Below are 8,619 nucleotides of genomic sequence, written 5' to 3'. Positions count from 1 at the left end.
ACAGAATATTATTTTATGCCTGAATTTCCCCAAAATGGCTAATTGGACAGCACTTCTCCACCATCAGTGGCTATACGTGTCAGATAGGTGCAGATAGGAGAATCTGTCTGAATGACAAAGAAATCGCTTAACTCTCCCTCCCTCGGCCGCTATTGGCGCGACGGTGTAGCGGTCATTCCTATATGGCTATGACTATGAGCCCAGATGCAACGAGTAATTGTCTACTCAAAATCAACTAAGTGTCATGATTACGTCATTACAACCTGGGACTTGGATGGGAGAGCAGGAAAGATCCAATGTCTTCAGTCAAAAATCCGCCAATCAATGCAAAGGTAAACATACGTCTTTAGAGACGTTTTATATAAGAATAAACACCAGTGAACTTGTGTATAAAATTCAACTCACGCTACAGGCAGTCTCTGCCTGCGTGCAACTGCTGGTCTCTGGTGGTAATTCAGGAATGGCTTCAAGTTCCTCTGGCGAAGAATCTCTGAAATATTGAATACGACAATAAAAATGTTATGCCAGTGAGAGAGGGAGACGGAGATAGAGGGAGAGACAGACATAGCACTGCTGTGTCATCAAATGACAAAGGCTTTGGCAATGTAGGTGTTGTGTGAAGTGGAGGGGGTCGAGGTGAGAGAGACAGAAAGACAGAGATGAAAACACAGATAAAGGTGTGAAGTTTGAAGTGGGGTGAGAGAGACAGACAATATTGAATTGAAAGATAATACTTACTGAGCTGAATCAATGGCAGTGTGGTAATAGGGGCTGGAGTTATACATTGGCATTCCTAGAGAAAGAGCAACATAATTAACGATAGGTTATGACTATAACCAAGTTCTGTTAGTTAGGGGCGATGCTTGGCATCACTACTGCACTATCTCGCGTACGTGCACGCGTACTGAATAAACCACAAATGTACCTCTAATACCAGTATTAGTCTGACCACACCCCTCATCAGCTTACCTTCATAAGCAGGTGTGTGGTCACCTGCTCTCCTCCTTCCCAAGCTTTCACCACAAGGTGAGGACAAGGGCTGCAGCGGCCGTCTGATGCCAAGCATCGCCCCTAACTAACAGAACTTGGTTATAGTCATAACCTATCGTTCTGTATCGTTAGTGGCTTAGCTTGGCATCACTACTGCACAAGGGAGGCCAAGCGGAGCCACTTGGCTGACAAATACACCCCGCTGACAGCCCCCCAAAACCATCAGAACAGGGAGGGCCGAGCCCCCCCGACCCCCCCTAATGGAGGGTATCCCCCCTATTAGAGGCTTCACGGGAAGGCGACGGACCCAACCGTGCGAAGAGGCACTCAAGCAACTTAACGCACAGGGTGAGCAGACCGTGGCCTGACCCCACGACTACACACACGCACAACCCGCATGCCACCCGGGAACGAACGGAGGAACAACCTCGTTACTGCCCCCAGAATCACGGGGCCAAGGGCAAACCCAACCCCGTGGCAAGGCCGTAGCAGCGGAGCGCGAAGGAAGACCCAGACCCACCAAAAGGACTGGACTCCCTGGAATGGGGGCCCGGAGAAGTCCATGATGCCAGCATCAAGACCCCACCAGGTGGGCACGTAGTGCCCCGCCCCCCACATCGCCAGCGTATTCGGACAAAGGCCCCTCAGTTACTGCACCTGGTATTCCCAGGCGGAATCCCATCCAAGTACTAACCAGGCCAGAACCTGCTTAGCTTCCGAGATCGGACGAGATCGGGCGTGTTCAGGTTGGTATGGCCGTAAGCCGAGCGGGCCCCGTCCCCCCAATAGTACACCGCCTGGCACACTGACCCTGCAGAACAGGCAGTCAGCATGGCCGGAAGCACACAAAAAGGTTAACCAACGGAAGCAGGCAGCGCACCGGGGAAAAACCAGGCAACAGGCTGTTAACCCTAGCCTGGAGACTGCGGACGAGACAGGCGCCAGAGGGGACAGCTGAACACAGCCGCCCCGGCGGAAGGAGCGTAAGCTGGCGGTGTTGCATGACCAAGCCTCCATTTAAAAACCCCCACCCAGAGGGGTCGAGGCAGAGAAGGCTGACACGATTGGCAGACGTCATGAACGTGCAGGGGCACCCTCAAACGGTGAACCCGGGAGTTGACACTGCTCCAACACACCAGGGAATCAACCACCTCGGTATTACCCAATGCGGTGGTTGTTCCTATAACCCCTCAAGAAAAAACTCCAAAACACACCTGCGGGCATACACCGGCTATACCGCAGTACAAGTGTTTCAGTTTCCAAAAAGGGTTAACCCAGGCCTACGGGTCGCAAACATCACTTCGGACCGGGCCTGGCGGTACGGGAAGCACAGGGTCACCAGAGGAGGTCAAAAAACCACCCCCACAGGCCCCTCTTCGCCATGCGTGAGAGAGGAGCGAAAAATAATGGAGAACCAGCCCCTAAGCACACCGTACCTGGTATTCCCCGGCGGTCTCCCAACCAAGTACTAACCAGGACCAACCTGTGTAGCGGCCGAGATCCGACGAGATCGAGCGCGTACAGAATGGCATGGCTGTAAGCCATGACGACAGTGCTGAGTAAAAACATACCCAACCAGGGTCTCCATAGCGCTTAACCCTGTGACACCCAGACCGACCCGGCATTTTTCCCCCTGAAAAAAGCCCAAGTCCCTCAGGGTACCAGAACAGCAGATCTGCATCCCCGGCGGACAACGGGTTCAACTGATCTGGACCAGCGTGACCAGAACCAGTCCCGTGCCCTAACCACGCCGACATGCCTACTCCAGGAGAAGGGCAGATATGCGTGTTGATCTTAACATGAAAAGAAGGCGCCACCCAGACGTTCGGACGAACCGCGCCTGGTGGCCCACCCCAAGGGCGTGAGACCCCACTACATATGTTCAGATCCATCCCGTCATCATCCCCCAGACATGAACGAGAATCCGTCGACAACCCACCCAGGTCATGGGATGTGGTCGTCGGAAGAGGAAAAACCCCCATCTCAGTTGCTTTATAAAAACGCTGTTTCAACCACAAGCAACCAAGGCGTGCCAGTCAATCGCCTGTTTACAGCGAGCTAGCACTATACGTGCGTCGGGACACACCCCCATCAATGAACAGGCTATTTAGACCTGTCATTGAATCCCCAAGGCGCCCAGGGGAACGACAAGAGGGGTGTGACACTCCCTAACTCCAACACTTCTGGAATAGAAAGAAGGAAGCATCAACAGTATGTATCCCAGTCTACACAGCCGGGGTAAAAAATGTTCACATTTTTACATCCCTCCACCCTCCCATAGGAAGAGACGGGGATCCCCAGAGAGACTTCCCACGCGAGCTGTACAGATTGAAAAGAATATATTGCACCTTGAGCCATGTAAAAAACTGGTTTTAGGGCCTCCGGGGAAGAGGCACTGAACCCATACACACTCAATAAACGAATTGAATCGAATATACATACAATAGAAAAGGACCCTTCTAGAGGGTCCACTCACTTTGACAATCTGAGGAGGAAGGCTCTGTACTCTGATGGAGGCTTCCTCACATGGAAGAAGGAGTCCGAACTCACAGAAGGCCTGAATAGGCGCTTGGTGAGGAGGAGCCCTGACCACCCCCCCTGAAAACAGATCCATCACATGGACCTGAACAGCACACGGAAGTCCTACCAACAGAGACGCGCACGGTGACGTACTCTATGGCGGGGGAATTCCTGCGGTGCACACGCCCAATATACCAGGCCGTGGGACCAGGAACTCCCTCCCCCCCCCCCCCCCCCCCCCCCCCCGTAACGTGCCGAACCGCCACGTGACGGGAACCTTGAAGGACAGGGGGTGTACCCCTGACCGACAGAACAATGGGGAGAGGAAAGGTTACCAGTTCACCCCTTTACGACCCCACACCCATGATACGACGTAACGACAAAAAGAGAATATGACACAGTCATAGTCAGCTCTATGAAGCGTCTCACAGCTCCACACAGCGCATGAGCTAACCTGCCATCTGATTTTTACTAAGGAAAAACACAGAATAGAGAGGGCTCTAAGAACCCCGGTCCAACATACACATGTGCTTCTGTGGCCAGTACAACCCAGTTGTAGGTCACATGACACACACAACCCATCATCACCTACAAAAAATGGCAAAAACACTCAACAGAGGAACGCCGTTTTTTTCACAATGAGAGAATACATCATTCTTGATTAGTATCGACCACAGGCCTTGCTAAGCACACATGACAGCAACCAAACCAATTTCCCTTTAGGAAATAAGTTCCTCCAGCAGATTTAGCACAACCTCAGCAATCAAGCTAAGAGTTACATCGTATCCCTACCACACAAAAGACACAATTAATGCACAACATGTCTGATAGGAGGTGATAAAGTCCCCAGGGAACCGGGGGGGAAAAACACAATCCTCCTATTTTACCCTCAATACGGCCAGTTAAAACAGGAAAACCTGTTAATGTGTGAACACACTGTTCATTGTCATTACAGTCTGAGAAAGAATATTCTTTTACTCACTTGTCACCAAGCATAGCTTCATAGGTTAGTTACCTTAGTTGTGAGTACACGGTCGTGTTACTCACACAACAACCAGATCATTACATCCCGTTTGCACGGAGAAGCTAACTGCCAGTGACAAAAACAGCTCACACATAACCCGCAACGTATCCTAAATGCATTGTACCAACACACGTTTTGGGAAAAACACCGTTATTCACAATACATTTAGCAAAGTAAAACCAGAAGACGTGTTATGAGGTCTGGCCAACCCCGTACCTACCCGGAACGCAGATCAGCGAAGTGCAGTCACAAGACACCGTAGAACACAGCCGTCCTGTGTTGTTCGATCCGGGCAGCGTCGCCGCTCCAACCAGTCGCTACAGTCCTCTTTGTTGACGCAATCCCCGTCCAGGCTCAGGGCAGGGTCGACGAACATCCCCTGTCAAGGATGACGTCGTGGTCAAGAGTGTAAAACATGTTAAAATCAAAGCACGTTCAACAGAATAGCATCAAGCTAACGGCTGCTCCAACCGTTCGGGTGCTATCGCTTCTGCTCGCGAGACGCCAATCTAACGACGCACGCGATCAGAAGCGAGCTCCCGGTGGCGCGCGAGAAGCTAAGCTACCCCGCGCCAGGCCTAACCGTAAGCTATGAACATGTAAACAATGACATAACACTCACCCAGACAGGCCGCCGTTCTGAACCTCTCCTCACTTTTTAAGAGAAAAGAGAAAACAAGATGTCCACACCGCTTCACAACGGTGACATTACCACATCCGACGGATCAGCACAGTACCAACTGGCCTGTGTAGCTGACATTGAACATGAATCTGCCGCTATCGCACATTACATGCACATATCCCCTCGTGAAGGAATACTCTCATTTGGATATGAAAGATGGGGCCTTAACACGGTGACAGAGAGAATCCACTCGTCCAGAACACACAGGGATCACCAGTGTCAATGGTCGCGGCCCACTAGTTAAAACTATAATGGTCTCCAGACCAAGGCCTTCTGTCGCCTAGGTGGCTGAACAAAGGACCCTAGTCTGGGGCCGGTTTCCATAAACTTTGTCAAGTAGCCCCCATAGCACTAACAGACAAGTGGAGCCCGCCAGCAAACACTACTCACCCAACCTGGAACGCACCGCTTCTCACAACAGCGGCATGTCCGACAGTTCAGCTGTGGCCTGACAGGTTTCACCCCAACAACACAGCAAGGAACTGCAGTTGAGAAGCATGCAGCGGCGTGCTCCCAATACGAAAACCGGTGGAGGGTTTTTAGAATGATCATCATCTTCCAGACCCTCCAGTACGAAGACAATATCGCCGTATTTTCTCGAAAATAGTGAGAGAGAAAATAAAGATATGATGTCAACGTATCCTTGTTTCCCAAAGCTGTTCCTAATCCAATTTCTTCCATCATGGTGTCAAGTGTGGGGATCTACCGAGGCACTTCTTCCTTGTGGTGAAAGCGAGAAGGAGGAGAGCAGGTGACCACACACCTGCTTATGAAGGTAAGCTGATGAGGGGTGTGGTCAGACTAATACTGGTATTAGAGGTACATTTGTGGTTTATTCAGTACGCGTGCACGTACGCGAGATAGTGCAGTAGTGATGCCAAGCTAAGCCACTAACGATACAGAACAAAATAAGGAAAAAATAAGCACCATCAAAGTAGTTATCAATGAGCACCATATAACCTACAGTAGCAAGTGTACCTAGCTCCATATACCTAGCGCATGTCTGGTGGTAAAAACAAAACATGATTTGAGAATGTGTTAGTTAACTCACCTTGATAGCGGCGATGATTGCCAGCGAATTCTAAAAAGAAGACGATCAAAATATTCAAAAAACCTTGTATGCAATTTATCAAGACTGTGTATATTATATATATATATATGTTTAGAGTAGCAGGAGCTAGAAGTTCAAATATGTCAGTCTTTCAAAGCCCCATTTTTTATATATAACAAAAGGCAGAATGAACATCACTGCCGCCCTGCTGGATTAAATTCTGAATTGCAGGTAGGCCTGAATAAGTATTTACTGTGCAAAATAACCAAAACCAGATAAATAATATCTGTTTTTTTATGAAGCACAGATCATGTTAATTAAGTATTCTGAGTCTGAGCAGACAGAAAACCATTTTACCCTCAGCAAGGGATTACTTTGTGCTGAAGACCCACAATGCAACACAACAACTGCAAGCTAAAATGCCTCACATACAAAACGAAATAAAATAGAGCCATGGCTGTGTCCCAAGTTTAACACAATTGAACTATAATAAAGTATTTGTTAACACTAGTTACAACAATGCTTATGTAACTATTAAAAACGTACATTTTAATCACGAAACAAAATGGCAGAATAACGTTAGCTAGTGTAACTGGTCTAAGGTCACCCCTCTGTGTCGTCGTTGTGTAGTGGAAGTGAAGACTCAGTTGTGGCAATTCAGTGTGTTTTATTTCACCTGTTGAAGACATTCAAACAGGGCACATATCAACACACTTGGCCAGCAGATGGCGTCAACAGCCTGCATAGGCCCTGTCAGCCTTCCAGATAGTCTCAAGTTTAGAATCAATCACTGAAATATCCCATTAGAATAAAACAACACAATGAAATAATACAAAATAAGATATATCAAATTACCTGTTGAAGACATTCAAACAGGGCACATATCAACACACTTGGCCAGCAGATGGCGTCAACAGCCTGCATAGGCTACAGTGGGGGAGAAATGTCACGCTATCAGAACGAGGCCTACACGCATTGTTCAGCCATTACCACAAACTCAGTCAGCATGTGTCATACAATAGTTCGCCACCACAGCTAAACCACATTACAGAAAGTGCAGAATTGTTCACATTAACACAGTTACCACTATATACAACTCCGGTTCATTGCCCGGTAAATTATTCACAATAGTGCGTTCTTTTAGAACTGATATGTTTACAGACACTGAGAACACGTCTTACCCCTGTCAGCCTTCCAGATAGTCTGGCGCGCGAGGGGAAGTGCAAGGGGAAATACGTCACTCCGGCAGGAAGTGACGATTTCAAAATAAAAGACTATGAGTAAAAGATAATAATAAACAAATTAAAGTAATAACGTTAGGGAGGGATCTTTGTGGAATACAACATTAGTATATTTTATATACCCGCTACACTAGCATGCTAGCTAGCTAACGTTAGTAGCTATAATAATATGCATCACTATTTGCTCAAACAAGCTCCAAACTATTTGCCACGGCACAGAGATAACATTTAGTCAAACGATAACAGCCCGGTGATGGTATCTGAACGGAATCATACTATTCCCATAAGAACTCACTTACCAGTTAAGTATACCATCTAGCATGTTAGCTAATAATGCTAACAAGCTTCGTTCTAGCCTACTAGTTGCCACCACGGTAATAATTCACAAAGTAGCATGTAGTCAAACGATGACAGCAAGATTATGGTATGTGAATGGCATAATACATAATATTGTCAATGACTTACCAAGGAGTTTGGCTCAGACTATTTGTCAAGCCAGTCAGTGAAGACACCATCCATCGCGCCAAAGTGTTTGAATACCTCAAGTCCCGTGAGATCTTCTAGGTCTCGCGAGTTGCTTAGGACTATACCCTCTCGAAGGGGAGGGGAGGGGGAGGAGGGGAGGGGGAATCTACTAAATTGATTCAACGACAGTTTTTCAAATGTTGAAATGGTATCTGTAATTAAATATTGAATCAACATAGCTTTTTCAACCTCAACCAAAAATAACCAATCTGACTGTACATTGGAGGTGGTTGGGTGGGTGGGGGGGTTGGGTAGGAGGGGTGGGTGGGGGACACTGTACAACTGTACATAAATATTACAGTGACAGTCCAGTTGAGTTAATGGATGGAGGGGGGGGGGGGGGGGGGGCGTTGACTTGCAACGGATGGACTATAGTGCAGCAATGCAAGTTCAATTCACAGTTATTACTACAGACCGGTGGCACTCACCTCTGTGGTCATGAAATGTTTCGAGAGGCTGGTCAAGGACCACATTTGTGCCTCCCTCCCCAGTGATATGGACCCTATGCAATTTGCATACAGGACAAACAGGTCCACTGACGACGCGGTCTCCCAGGTACTGCACAGCACCCTCTCTCACCTTGACC

At 48.2% G+C, this 8,619-nt stretch overlaps 1 long non-coding RNA gene across 1 annotated transcript; it reads right to left on the bottom strand.

The window, feature by feature from the left end:
- Nucleotides 1-441: 441 nt before the first annotated feature.
- Nucleotides 442-8,043, bottom strand: LOC311224939. The gene is made up of 4 exons (XR_014619480.1): nucleotides 7,974-8,043; nucleotides 6,268-6,297; nucleotides 739-793; nucleotides 442-490 (listed from the first exon to the last, which is right to left on the bottom strand). It is a non-coding gene; the product is annotated as an uncharacterized lncRNA (long non-coding RNA).
- Nucleotides 8,044-8,619: the final 576 nt, after the last annotated feature.

This window comes from Notolepis coatsorum (assembly GCF_963971535.1).
Source record: "Notolepis coatsorum genome assembly, chromosome: 3".
Taxonomy (NCBI): domain Eukaryota; kingdom Metazoa; phylum Chordata; class Actinopteri; order Aulopiformes; family Paralepididae; genus Notolepis; species Notolepis coatsorum.
The sequence above is the reverse complement of the archived record's forward strand: the minus strand, read 5'-3'. Positions and strand labels throughout refer to the sequence as shown.